Source organism: Callorhinus ursinus, unplaced genomic scaffold, assembly GCF_003265705.2.
Source record: "Callorhinus ursinus isolate GAN/ISIS: 27379988/994484 unplaced genomic scaffold, GSC_fseal_2.0 scaffold16, whole genome shotgun sequence".
NCBI lineage: Eukaryota > Metazoa > Chordata > Mammalia > Carnivora > Otariidae > Callorhinus > Callorhinus ursinus.
Genome location: NW_027397078.1, coordinates 19,358,716 through 19,373,071, shown reverse-complemented (window position 1 = coordinate 19,373,071; position 14,356 = coordinate 19,358,716). Strand labels below are relative to the sequence as shown.

The 14,356-nt window shown below is 35.7% G+C and overlaps 1 protein-coding gene across 1 annotated transcript in view; it reads left to right on the top strand.

Annotated features, from left to right (window-relative positions):
- IL1RAPL1 (interleukin 1 receptor accessory protein like 1) overlaps positions 1–14,356 on the top strand; it is a 1,391,691-nt gene that overhangs the window by 663,406 nt on the left and 713,929 nt on the right. The gene's annotated exons all lie outside the window — the stretch shown is intronic.

Below are 14,356 nucleotides of genomic sequence, written 5' to 3'. Positions count from 1 at the left end.
GCCATGCCCATCTTTGGTGATTCTGGAATTATTTGAGGATGGATTCTTTTAAACTACATGTATGCAAAATGGTGGTTAAAACAGAAAACCAGGGCCATGCAGCAAAATTAGTGTGTAAGAATGTGAAAATGGTTTCTGTAGGTGAGCACCAGAATTCTGAGTTTTCCAGCAGCCAGGGCATAATGGGAAATCATAGTTTCATAGGTCTGGTTAAATAAATAAGTATGTAAGTAAATAGATAAATAAGCAGGCAAGCCTATTATTTGGGGAAATTAAAACAGAATTCCAAAAAAATTGTTGCTCTCATCTGTTGTCTTTTTCAGCCAAACATGCCTTCTTTTCTTTCCTTTTCTTTTTTATTGTTTAGGTTCTTCGTTTTTTTAAAAAAATACTATTATTGAAGGATGTTTGACATACAATATTAAATTAGTTTCAGGTATACAACATATTGATTCAACTTTTCTATACCTTAGTCAGTGCTTACCACAAGTGTAGTCATCATCTATCATCATAGAAAGTGAGTACAGTATTATTAATTATATTCCTTATGCTGTACTTTTCATTCTGGTGACTTACTTATTTTATAACTGGAAGATTATACCTCTTAATCCCCTTTACCTTTCTCGCCCATCCCCCCACCCACCTCCCCCTCTGGTAACCACCCATTTGTTCTCTGTATTTATGACTCCATTTCTTTTTTTTCTTTAAATTAAACAAATTTCCACACTTGAGATTCTGTAATTTCATTCAGTTTTGAACAAGATAAAGTTTTAAAATCTTATGTCATTTTTAAATTATCTACTACCATATTGAAATTTTCATGACTTGCCTTGTATACATGACTATGTTTTTATTTCACTTCTAAGATTCAAGTGGGGAAATCCAGTGGTTTTCTTTTTTAGCAGAAATCACATTTTAAATGATTCATTGACTAAGAAGAAACTTACTTCAATGGGTGTATTGATTATCTCTATATTCACTGCCTCTTTTTGTAAACTCTTACATTGGGATTCATGCATTTTTTTATTGATTTGGTAAATACTTGCTTATTTTATGTGAAAATACACTGCAGTCACCAAACATAAACTATATTTTCTAGTCTGAAATGATAATTTAAGTAATTAAAGAAAAATGTCCTTCATTATCCGTCATCCAAGAAAGTTTTCCTCTCTGGGAAACAACAAGAAAGTAAACTAACATGTCTAGGACAGTTACTTAATGTTAATAAAAGTGTGTAAACTCATTTCAAAATACAGAAAGGTGTGAATTGTGTAAAGAGATGAATAACAGGAAAATATTGCCCTTATGATAAGACCGGTCATGTTAGATAACAAAGTAGTGAGATTTTTTTTTTTAAGTTCTGAGTATTTAAAAATATGTAGTGGGCGCCTGGGTGGCTCAGTTGGTTAAGCGACTGCCTTCGGCTCAGGTCATGATCCTGGAGTCCCGGAATCGAGTCCCATGTTGGGCTCCCTGCTCAGCCGGGAGTTTGCCTCTCCCTCTGACCCTCTTCCCTCTCGTGCTCTCTATCTCTCATTCTCTCTCTCAAAAAAAAAAAATCTAAAAAAATAAAAAATAAAAAAATAAAAATATGTAGTGATTTAAGCAAGCAGATTAAAAATAGTCTAAAGTAATACATTAGTAAAAGAAACATACTGAATAAAGATTTGGATAACAAAAGTTAAATGAGAGATTAAAGCAAAAGAATGTACAGGCATGATGATGAAAGGTAAGTGGTCTATGGAAACTGTTAGGAAGCCCCAGTTAATATTAGGAAGATAATAATGGCAGATCATAAGTGCTTATTAACTGGAAGAACCAATACAAACAATTTACACAGTTTCCTCATTCAATCAGGACTATAACCCCATGAAATTGATATTATTATTACTGCCATTTTACACATGGAAACTGAGAGGATTGACTGGATCCTACCATTCGGAATCTAAGATGTTAAGTGATTAAAATGTTCAGTAAAATTGGAGATTTGGGTCCATCATTTTATATCTATTATTGTAGGTGGGTCCTGTCAGGAGACCAGGAAAGGGATGATGGGAAAATCCAAATGAGGATAACTAGAACCTTTATCAGGGACTAAAAAGTGAAGCTGTGGATTTGGTGGGGTTGGGGTGGGGGTGCAAATGCTTTGGGAGACCCAAAAAGTGGCAAGCATTTAGGTGAAAAGTATATGGGTGCAAAGACCCTATTGAATCTATAGTATCAATGAAAATCACATTTAGAATTGTTTGTTATGAAACAATTGGGTGTATTTAGTGGGTGATTTAAAAGGAAAGTTGATAAAAATCTTATCTACAATGGGAAAATATCATTCTATCTACCCTAAGCTGGATATAAAAGGGCAGAAGTAGGGAAATAAATCCGTGAGTATTTATGCAGAGTTCACCATGAGCAGAGAGACAGCGTAGGAAAAGAAATTCAGCAACCAAAGAACCAAAAATTCAAGGGAGACGAACCATGAGAGACGATGGACTCTGAAAAACAAACTGAGGGTTCTAGAGGGGTGGAGGGTGGGGGGATGGGTTAGCCTGATGATGGGTATTAAAGAGGGCACATTCTGCGTGGAGCACTGGGTGTTATGCACAAACAATGAATCATGGAACACTACATCAAAAACTAATGATGTAATGTATGGTGATTAACATAACAATAAAAAATTTAAAAAAATTTCAGGTGAATCTGCACAAAGAATAGCTTCTTATAGTGGATATAGGAAATATCCTGTGAAAACATGCAGGGGTCCTCTCTTAGTAAAAACTAAATAAATAGAACAAATGCCACCATCTTTCACAATTGAATATTTTTAAGCTACCATTTATGCTTATGACATATTTATGGATGTGATATTCTACTAAATGACATCTTGTATGAAACAGTTCTTATACACATTGCAAAATGGAATATACCTGTAAAAATGATTCTGTGCATGTGTGTGCTTTTGTGTGTGTGTAGTGTGTGTGTGAGAGAGAGAGAAAGGGAGAGAGGGAGGGACGGAGGGAGGGAGACAGCAAGCAAGCAGGAGACAGACAGCAAGGTTTAATGTTTTAAAACTCTAGGAGGGTTAGAAGATTATATTCATAGAAAAAAGAAATTTTCCAGTTCAAGGTGTGTGCATTTATACAGTGGCCTGCTAGTATGATGAGATGGGGGAAGAAGTCAAAAACACTTGAATGGAAGCAGAATAATCATATATAAGACAGATGAAATATTCCAAAGTCACCTTGAAATAAATATAAGATTGATGTTGGCAGCTTAATGGTGACAGGAGTCAAGAGATTATGCTGCTATGTAACCACAAGAGATGCAACTGATATTTTAATATAAATATCATGTCTGAGGAAAAAGCCTGAAACTGGCAATTGTTCTTAAAAATTAAAATGTACTGGGCACCTGGGTGGCTCAGATGGTTAAGCGTCTGCCTTCGGCTCAGGTCATGATCCCAGGATCCTGGAATTGAATCCCACATCGGGCTCCCTGCTCCTTGGGAGCCTGCTTCTCCCTCTGCCTCTCTCTCTCTCTCTCTCTCTCTCTCTTTCTCTCTCTCTCTCTCTCTGTCTCTCATGAATAAATAAATAAAATCTTAAAAAATTAAAGTGTATCTGTTGATTTATGTCTGACTTGGCTGCTTTTATGTTTTTATTTTCATATGGAGAATAATAGTATTATAATTTCTTAGTCCATTTTATCTTTAATCTTATTTCATAAAATGCATCTCAAATTTTTAAAGACAAGAACGTAATGCTCTCTGAGATTATGTCATTAGGTAAAAAAATTATTGGATTCATTTTTATTGTTTCAATTTTTTTCTTTTTTTAAATTTAAATTCAGTTAGCCAAGGTATAGTACATCATTGGTTTTTGATATAATGTTCATTGATTCATTAGTTCAGTATAACAGCCAGTGCTCATCATATCACGTGTTGTTTCAAGTTTTATTTAAATTCCATTTAGTTAACATATAGTATAGTGTTAGCTTCAGGGGTAGAATTCAGTGATTCATCACTTATATACAACACCCAGTGGTCATCACAAGTGTCCTTCATGATACTCATCATCCATTTAGCTCATCCCTCACCTACCTCCCCTCCAGCAACCCTCAGTTTGTTTAAGCCCTTCTCCTTTAAAAGCTTCCTACATTTTACTTTACAGGCCAGCATAATCTTCCTTTAAGAATAGATTGTCTGATTGGCTAATGATTTAATATATCATTTCCCCCTTTCACACACAGTTTCTGGCTGCTTATGGTAAAATTGCATACAATTAAATAGTAAATAACAGTTGTATCAAGGGCAAAATGATGCAAGTAAATTAGCTGAAAGGGACAATAGTTTTGTTGTTTTTCTAAATATTATTTTGAGCTGCCTAGTAGTGAATATAAAAGGCAAGACACAGCTTCCCATGTAGGACTCAGCATCAGAGAGGAAGGTACACCAATTGCTCAATTGATTTCACTAAAACACCCCCAACCCTTTGGTTCTTAAGCCTCAGTTTTTCCATCTGTATAGTGCAGTTGTTGCCTACGTTGTAGCACCATGATCAAGTTTGGTCACAGATATTTCAGTATATTGGGCACTGGGCCGTTTATCCAGGAGTAGCTTCTCTTGAATCAAGCTCAGTTCTGCAAGACCTTGTTTGTATAGATGGCGATAGTGGTGGTGATATGGTGATGGTGAAGACAGTTAACATTTATTGGCAACTTATGGTATTGCTGGACATTATGCTAAGCATTTGCTTGGCTCAATTCATTTAATCCTGAAAATAATTCTATGGGATGGGCACTTTTTAAATTTTACAGTGAGGAGACCTTAGAGGTTCAAAGGTTTATATATAGTGCATTTTGTCCTCATAATGATAAATATAGGAGGATCATCCTGTTGCCTTACCTCCTCCCACTAATATAAGTTATTAATAGAATGAAATAGAGTAATAAATTCAGAAGAGGCAGAGCATAACATTTTTGCAACATACAAATTAAAATCGAAACTGCTTACAGAAATACTTTGAAAAGACAGAGCAAAACATACTTATTTTTTAAATTTTCCCTCCTTTTAGAGGAGCAAGCAGAGTATGTTTCAAAAAGTTTTTGCAATTTATCTAGATATAGTGTTAGCACCAACATATTCCGAAGTCATTTTTTTTTTGGCAAAGTGTGCCCTGATGCACTCTATCATTTGAGTGCATGGAAAGATATTAGCATTGATAGGAAATATTAGTAAAAACTGATTTTAGCTCAACAGCCTGTATGTTGAGGTTGCTGCATTTATCTATTTCCATCTCTCTGTTCTGTACAAAAACAGCATCTTAAACGATGCAGATAAATAATAGTGACATTTTATCTCCCTTTCTAAAGTTGAATTCCAGAAGGTAGGAAAGATCCTTTCATGCTTACATTACCATGACAAACTGAAAGAGATAAATCCCTAACGGATGGGACTTGAGATGTGGGAGTTAGGGGATTAATGCTTAGATGCTTCTTCCAATTTATTTCTCCTATTATATGTGTTAAAAATATATACCATATGTCATGCAGCATGTTTTAATCCCATCAAAATTTCTCAGACAATTCCTCAGGGGATACGTTTTTTGCGCCAACTTTTCACTGCTAGAATGCTGACTTACTATTCCTTTGCAGAGAGCTTCATGGTTTATTTTATGATAACATGTTGTTATAACTTCTCCAGCTGTAATTTTTTAAGGAAAATTAGTCCAGGGGGAATTTATTTTGAGAGCAGTATGCTTAATGGTGATGGAGAAGGATAGAAGTATTTCCAGAAAGCAATGTATCCTTCAGTTGTTTTAATAGAACAGAAATTCCTTTGACAGCACTTGTGAAAGCCTTTATTATACCCAGCATTTAAATTCTGTCCTTGAACTGGGGTTTTCCCAGATCATTTGAGGGTCAATTTTGGAATCGTTCTTGTGTCGTATGTCACTTTTCAATGATCATGCTTTATCCAGAAGAGCAAATTTAGGGGGGAAAATTCTCTTTTAGTAATACTAAGTACACAGGACTTAGAGCAAGTGACTGTAAACCTGCGTGCAGTTGCCCTAAGAAGAATTTTCTTTGTGCCACATTTGTGCTCTTAAAAAGATACTGAATAACAATAAGTGCTCTTGGGTAAAGAAGGAGAGCTTGAACAGATTTTCAGTTCAAAAAGAAAAGACGGTTAAAACTTTACCCCAAGAATTAAGATCATTTTACCTTCATATTCCTCCGTGGTGCTTTGGTTTGAAATCCCAATAATATCCTTGATGTTTTAATTTATTTTATACAATATTGTTCAGCCCGGGATCCACACCAGCCCCCTGATATTTGATTTTTTGTAATCAGGCATCACTATAAGCTTTACTTAAGTCATCAAATATAACAAAGCCAAAGTTACTTCTTGTTAGAAATTAAGTTGTTCCTAAATCTGTGTGCCCGGTTTGTAATCAAGTGCTCTCATTATAATAACATTCCCCCACAGAGAGTTATTAGCATTTATGGGCTATATTAAGAAGAAATAATAAACATATGTGGACCCAAGTCCAGAGGTGCCCTTTGGGTTTCCTTCCTATTATAACATATAGTATAAGTGGATGTCGGATTTGCAAATGACATATTTTTATTGAACTAAGTCTGCTGGTCATGGTACAAATGCTATCTTTTAAGTTCTTCTCTGGGACTTAATAAATGCAGGGATGAAAACTAAGGAGTTACTTGATGTCATGACACCACTGCCAACATATTGATGGTAAATACCAAATAATTTGCTTTTCCGCTCCTCACCATCTACACGTATCAGACCTCAGCTTCTCTTTGTCAGACTCAAATTGGATTTCCTTTGCTATCAGCTCTAGGCTCAGACTTCTATGACCCTAATTTGGCAGCTCTTCAAGGGGTTTATGGTGTAAGCCTTTTCTATTTCTAACAAAAAATTCAGCTCGAATCCACCTTACAATAGTGAATTCTGTTTGAAGTTTCATTTTTCAAAATGTACCACACTTGGGGAGCTCATTTTTAAAAACTATTTCTACTGTTTCTATACACAGTAATCAGTAAATTTTAATTTTGAGTGAAAATAGATTCTTTTGAATAGAAAGTATGTGTTAAGATTTTCCATATTCTCGTAATCAAATTTAGGGCAGAGAAATATTAAAATATTCACATGCTATAAAATAAATGTGTTTCTTTAAGCTATTGTTCTGTATAACTTAGGTCTGAAATCTACATTTAAGTATTTCGTATATATTCATATTGGCACAGATATTAACAGAAAGAGTTTGAAGTTTCAAGTGCTATTCCCTTTAGCTTGAAAAAATCCATAATTCAGAAATCTTTAAAAAGGCATAATATAAGATTAATCATGATTTTAGATGTAATTGATGCCAGATAAACTCATAATTAGGCAATCAATTGCAAAATTGTATTATTACTGGAAATTCTTGTATGATCTATGTCAAAATATACTCAAATGCTTAAGGTTACCTGCATTACCATGGGAAATAAATAGTAAATTGAGGTTATAGCTTCTTATGAAACATAACCTAGACATGGTATCATAGATCATTTTGCATGGTTTATTTTCCATTAGAGGAATTCTAATAAAGAGGGTCAGTAAAATATTGATTAACAAGTGCAGAGGTGAAATGCATGTTTTTGAGTAAGCTGTAATCAAAATTGAATGCAACCATATTGCCAAGAAGTTTTTTTAAAAAAAATTAACTTTTGTCACGCTAATTTTGGGATATTCTATTTGGAGAATTTTTTTTTTTTTACTTGATCCATGAAAACAACAACACAGACAATAGGAAACAAAAACAGAGATGTTAAGCTTATTAAATAGGATATTATCATTATTCGCATTATACAAAAAATGAAATAAATGACGGGAAAAGTGGATCTTATATAATCATCTGTTTTCCACAGGAGTTACATATACATTAAAAATAAAAAAGAAGTCACAGATTGGCAGTTAAGAGTATGCATTTTTGAGTCAGATAGATAGATTTCAGTTTATATCTGTGATACTCTGCTTTCTTGCACTGTGACCCTTGAAACTCCAGTTTCTTCATCTGCAAAATGGAGAGTATAAAATTCCCTTTCCATTTCAATGATTGTTTTGATGATTAATTGAATGTAAATTATTTGAACCGTGTCTTCCGTATGGTAAACACCCAAGAAATCTAAGTTAATAAGGTTCTTATCATCACCGGCGACAAAAGAACTCCTATTGAAATCCATGGATTGGTTCTCAAATATTCAGCTTTCTGAGTGCTACTGGCTCTTGACAGAGTTGTGGGGTTTTTTTTAACTGTTTTTGGGGACTATAAGGCAAAGAAGGATAATAGTGATTTTTTTAACATAAAGCTAAATGTAAAGGCCTGTGGTTTTATTCTGACATTGTTTTACATTGACTTTTGCTGTTAACATGCTATTTGAGAAGGACAGTAGATAGAGGTTGTATTGCTGCTTTATTTTGTTTGGTTTAAGAACATAAGGCCATGTAAAGGTGCCAAGCTTAAGTTGGCCTACCTTTCCATTATTTAGTTATTAATATTATGACTATTCGAACTCCAAAAGTCTGGGAACCATAGCTGTAATCTTCTAACCATGAGAGTTTGTCATCTATCCTTTTCATGAATAGTTCCATATGACATGCCTCTTGAGGCACAGAGGCTATTACTTTGGTGGGCATTCGTAATTATTACAGTAACTTCATATTTCCCATTTCTTTGTCCCAATTCATTCTAATTGGAATTTAAATTTTCAGGTAATTTATTTTACAATATGGTAGAGGAAAGAGAGAAATGAAGAGCAGGGAGTTAAAATGGACATACAGTTTCAAGAGCTGAGGATGAAACTCTAATTGGGCAGACTGTTGTAGTGGCATGGGTAAGGGCCCAGCATGCTGACCTAATTTACCAGAGTGGGAGTCGGAAAACTGAGTGGGAGGGTGACAGGGTTTCCATTCCAGTTGTGCAGTGTTTAATCCTTCATCCTTCTTTTGTGTGCCAAGACATAAACATTAAGTTAACAATTAAGACTCCTGATTTTTCAGTCTGTCTGTAGTTTGAAAGTACAATTGCCATTTGACTTAAGAATGCCACTGGAAAATTATAGCCTGGAATAAAAACAAAAAAGTGTACTTAAATGGATAGTGCTCACCCAAAAGTGAATGCCCTGCAAGATGTGTGTGTGTGTCTCTATGTGTGCACATATCTGTGCATGCACATGTACACGTACATAAAAACAGTCACAGGACTAAAAATTTTAACAAAGAGGAAAAATATCACCTATAATATTATAGCATCCTAGTTTATATGTATGTATGTATGTCTGTATGTCTGTATGTATGTGTGGTATTATAACTATTCTTACTCCATGGATATGGCTGATTTTTATAGTTGGAGTAAAAGTGTATACATTTTAAATACATAATACATAAATATAATGTATATTATAAGTAAATAAATCTTTATTTCACTAAAGTGCTGTAAACTTTTTTTCCAACTTGAAAAGAACATTCCTAAGTATGGTTTTAATAGCCGTAAATGCATGTCCCTTCATGATTCCCTATTGTTGCCTTTCAGATTGCTTTGGCTTTTTAACTACAATCATCTGTGGACAGATAGCATCTTTAGTGTTTGAATTATTTATTGAGGCTAAATTGTGGGCCAAAAGATAACCCTATAGCCTCTCTACAAATGCCTTTTTTCTAACATTCTGGAAGAGTTGCAACCAATTTCATGTCCTAAGCTGAATTCATGATCTTCCTTGTAAACATGTTCTTCCTTCAGACTGCCTCAATTCAGTAAGTGGTACCATTATCCACCCATCCCATTGTGCAATTCAGAAGCCTGGCTTGCAACTTCCTCTTCCATATGCCTGCTTCTTGCTCTTCTAATCTACCATTAAGTTTTGTCTCCTTTACCTCATTGCAGTGACTTCTGTTGCACTAAGAATAAAATCCACATTTCTTTTTTAAAGATTTTGTTTATTTGACATAGAGAGAGCACGAGCAGGGGGAACGGCAGTAAGAGGGAGAGGGAGAAGCAGGCTCCCCGCTGAGCAACGAGACTGACACGGGGCTTGATCCCAGGACCCTGGGATCGTGAGCTGAGCCAAAGGCAGACACTTAACTGACTGAGCCACCCAGGAACCCCCAAAATCCACATTTCTTAATATAATTTACATATTCCCCACCTCTCTAACTATGACTCTGTAACTCCCAGACCTGCAGAGCAAGCAAAACTTCTTATACATACTGTTTCATCTGTTTGGAAGGCTCTTGTTTCTGCTCTGTCCATGTCTGACTTCTTCTTACCCTTCAGTAGTCAGTTCTAATTTTCCATTTTTAGAGAGACCTTCCCCAACTCCCTAATATAAATTAGCTATTCTTACTTCGCAGAGTACTGTTCCTTTCATTCGTGCCCTTTTTTCAATATATAATATTATTAAATAGGCGTTTGTTGGTTTACTTTGGTAAATATCTCTCTCCACAGCTAGATATAACTACATGAAGGTCACTGCCATGTCTGCTTTATTTACCACTGTATGTCTCATATTCTAAACATATTGCCTGGCACATTGAATTATAGTCATTCAGACTGTCTGAGTTTGTGCCCTGCCTCTGATATGTATTAACATCTATCCTTGGGTACAAATGTAGGATGAGCATAATAATGTAACCTAACATAGAGGATTTTTAAAGAAATAAATGAAATTATTCATATACAGTTATTCAAATAGTGTATGGCACAGTACACGTTTTCAATATAGTAGTTACCATTATTGTTGTTCTAATGGAATTCAGTAAATATTTGTTGAGTGAAAACATGTATTTGTTTGATGATACAAATAAGTAGGTAATTACCTCCTCAGTGTAAAATTGTGCCATTTTCACCACAATCTCTATTGCATGGACTGTCGTTCTGTTTTCAGTTACTAAAAGGCAAAATCACCATCATCATCATCATGGTTTTTAACTTCCTTATTGATTATTAGAGGTGGCACTTTTTCCCATCTGCATGAATTTTGGAAAACCCATGTTTCTTCTCTCTTCATTAACATTTTAATTAAATATTTAATATAATAACTGTTTCAAAATCTGCTCAATACAGTATCCAACAGGTTCAATAGTTAGAGCAGTCAGAAATATAACCCAGATTAACTTTTTTCTCGGAATAACTAAACCACATAAGGTCTAAGTCTTATTTGAAAATGAAATCAAATGCTAGTTACCAAAAGATTGAATGGTTCTAACTGGTGTTGGGAAAATTGGACAGCCACATGCAGAAGAATGAAACTGGACCATTTCCTTACACCACACACAAAAATAGACTCCAAATGGTTGAAAGACCTAAATGTGAGACAGGAGTCCATCAAAATCCTAAAGGAGAACACAGGCAGCAACCTCTTCGACCTCAGCCGCAGCAACTTCTTCCTAGAAACATCGCCAAAGGCAAGGGAAGCAAGGGCAAAATGAACTCTTGGGATTTCATCACGATAAAAAGCTTTTGCACAGCAAAAGAAACAGTCAACCAAACCAAAAGACAACCGACAGAATGGGAGAAGATATTTGCAAATGACACATCAGATAAAGGGCTAGTATCCAAAATCTATAAAAAACTTATCAAACTCAACACCCAAAGAAGAAATGATCCAATCAAGAAATGGGCAGAAGACATGAACAGACATTTTTCCAAAGAAGACATCCAAATGGCCAACAGACACATGAAAAAGTGCTCAACATCCCTCGGCATCAGGGAAATCCAAATCAAAACCTCCATGAGATACCACCTCACACCAGTCAGAATGGCTAAAATTAACAAGTCAGGAAGCGACAGATGTTGGCGGGGATGTGGAGAAAGGGGAACCCTCCTACACTGTTGGTGGGAATGCAGGCTGGTGCAGCCCCTCTGGAAAACAGTATGGAGGTTCCTCAAACAGTTGAAAATAGAGCTACCGTACGATCCAGCAATTGCACTACTGGGTATTTACCACAAAGATACAAATGTAGCGATCCGAAGGGGTACGTGCACCCCAATGTTTATTAGCAGCAATGTCCACAATAGCCAAACTGTGGAAAGAGCCAAGATGTCCGTCGACAGATGAGTGGATAAAGAAGAGGTGGTATATATACACAATGGAATATTATGCAGCCATCAAAAGGAATGAGATCTTGCCATTTGCAACGACGTGGATGGAACTGGAGGGTGTTATGCTGAGTGAAATAAGTCAATCAGAGAAAGACATGTATCATATGACCTCACTGATATGAGGAATTCTTAATCTCAGGAAACAAACTGAGGGTTGCTGGAGTGGTGGGGGGTGGGAGGGATGGGGTGGCTGGGTGATAGACATTGGGTAGGGTATGTGCTATGGTGAGCGCTGTGAATTGTGCAAGACTGTTGAATCACAGATCTGTACTTCTGAAACAAATAATGCAAAATATGTTAAGAAAAAAGAAAAAGAGGAAGATGGCAGGAGGGGAAGAATGAAGGGGAGTAAGTCGGAGGGGGAGAGGAACCATGAGAGACGATGGACTCTGAAAAACGAACTGAGGGTTCTAGAGGGGAGGGGCGTGGGGGGATGGGTTGGCCTGGTGATGGATATTAAGGAGGGCACGTTCTGCGTGGAGCACTGGGTGTTATGCACAAACAAGGAATCATGGAACACTACATCAAGAACTAACAATGTAATGTATGGTGATTAACATAACAATAAAAAAATTTTAAAAAAAGATTGAATGGTTCTGAGTATAATCCTTTAATGATGAGCAATTTAGCATTACTTTAGAGATCTTATTTTCTCTACCAGATGCTCAGGGACATATAGTAAATTAGAGATCATTGACCCTTCCCCTGTTGTCACTGGTCCCCAAATATTCTGTTCATATCTAATTACCAGTGGTAACAAATCATAGTGTATTACAGTTATCTGGTTATGTGTTTGTCCCTCCCATTGAAGAGTGAGCTCTTTGAGGGTAGAAATTATATTTTTTTTCTTTCTACATGTGGAAGGAAGTAAGTAAGAAAGGAAGGATTCAATATTACACTTTTGTTACTAATTCTATTAGTTTTATTATGTTCCTCCAAATAAAATAATTTTAGTGAATATAAACTGGGAAAGCAGCAGGGGCAAACTAGTCAATACTCAGTTACTATTAAGAGATTGAAGCAGAAGTGTTTGTGTCTCAGTTGTCTTTGACTTAATACTTACTTAATAGTGCCCTATGTGTTAACTAACTGGAATTTAAATATAAACTTTGGGAAAAAAAATTCTCAGTGAGGATAGTGAGGATATTCTCTCATCGTGATAAAAAATCCAGATCACAAAATGTGATTATTCTGAAAATACTTGCTGCTTTGACTCTGACTGTCCTTCAGCATATCCAGGCATGATGTGCAAAGTACAGATTTGAAATAAAATAATCCGTAGTCAAATCATAGGCTTATGTTATAGGGATAAGTCAAGTTTGTAGTTTCATCTGAAGTAAGAAGGCATTAAGTCTCCTTATCACATCCAGCCATCACTATTAGGCTAGGTGTAGAAAAACTCCTGAGGAGGGAGTGAGAGATAGTCCAGGGAGTAAGTACTTTGTCTCTATTAAAATTACTCTAGAATTGGCTTCACCAATATAAATTCCTTTTTGTTTATAATCTTATTCGTTTATCCCCTCACCCTCTCATAGAGCTAGCTAAAACAGATAATGTGCTGGGGTTTTTTAAATAGTTATAGATCTCCAAATTAAAACTGTTCTGATATATTCTAACCTCCCAATTGAGGAGGAGTAGGAAAATACGCTGTTCAGGGTTTTTAAAATCTTTTAAAGCAATTAATTACATATGGGCTAAGTTTATTTTAGGCACACATTTACTCATTTGTTCTCTTTCTTTATACACTTTTATGAAAATGATAAAATTTCCTTTTTATCCATTACTCATGGTGTTTTTGTGTTTATGGTGTATTATGCTATTTTGTGTTGACATTCTCAACACAGATTGGCCCCAAAATGTACTATATTCAAAAGCATGTTTTTTCCCCCTAAGCTTACTGTGATTTTAATGGAAGTAGAAATCAGAATTTCCTTCTTTTGAGAACCTCTTGGAGGAGGGTGGCCTTTTCTCTTCACAGTCTGTACAATATGAACAGTAGTAACTCTGTGCACCTGAATTTTTTGTAACTGATGGACCTTTTCAGTAGTGAAGCGCTGGGGAAAGTTTGATGAAGCTATTCTTTTATGAGTTCCAAAGCCATCTGGGGTTGCAAACTAAAATTGGTTACAATTCCATCTCTAAGTGAACATTCTCAGATGTGGAAGGGCCAAGAGACAAGGAAAGACTTGGGTGTCTTG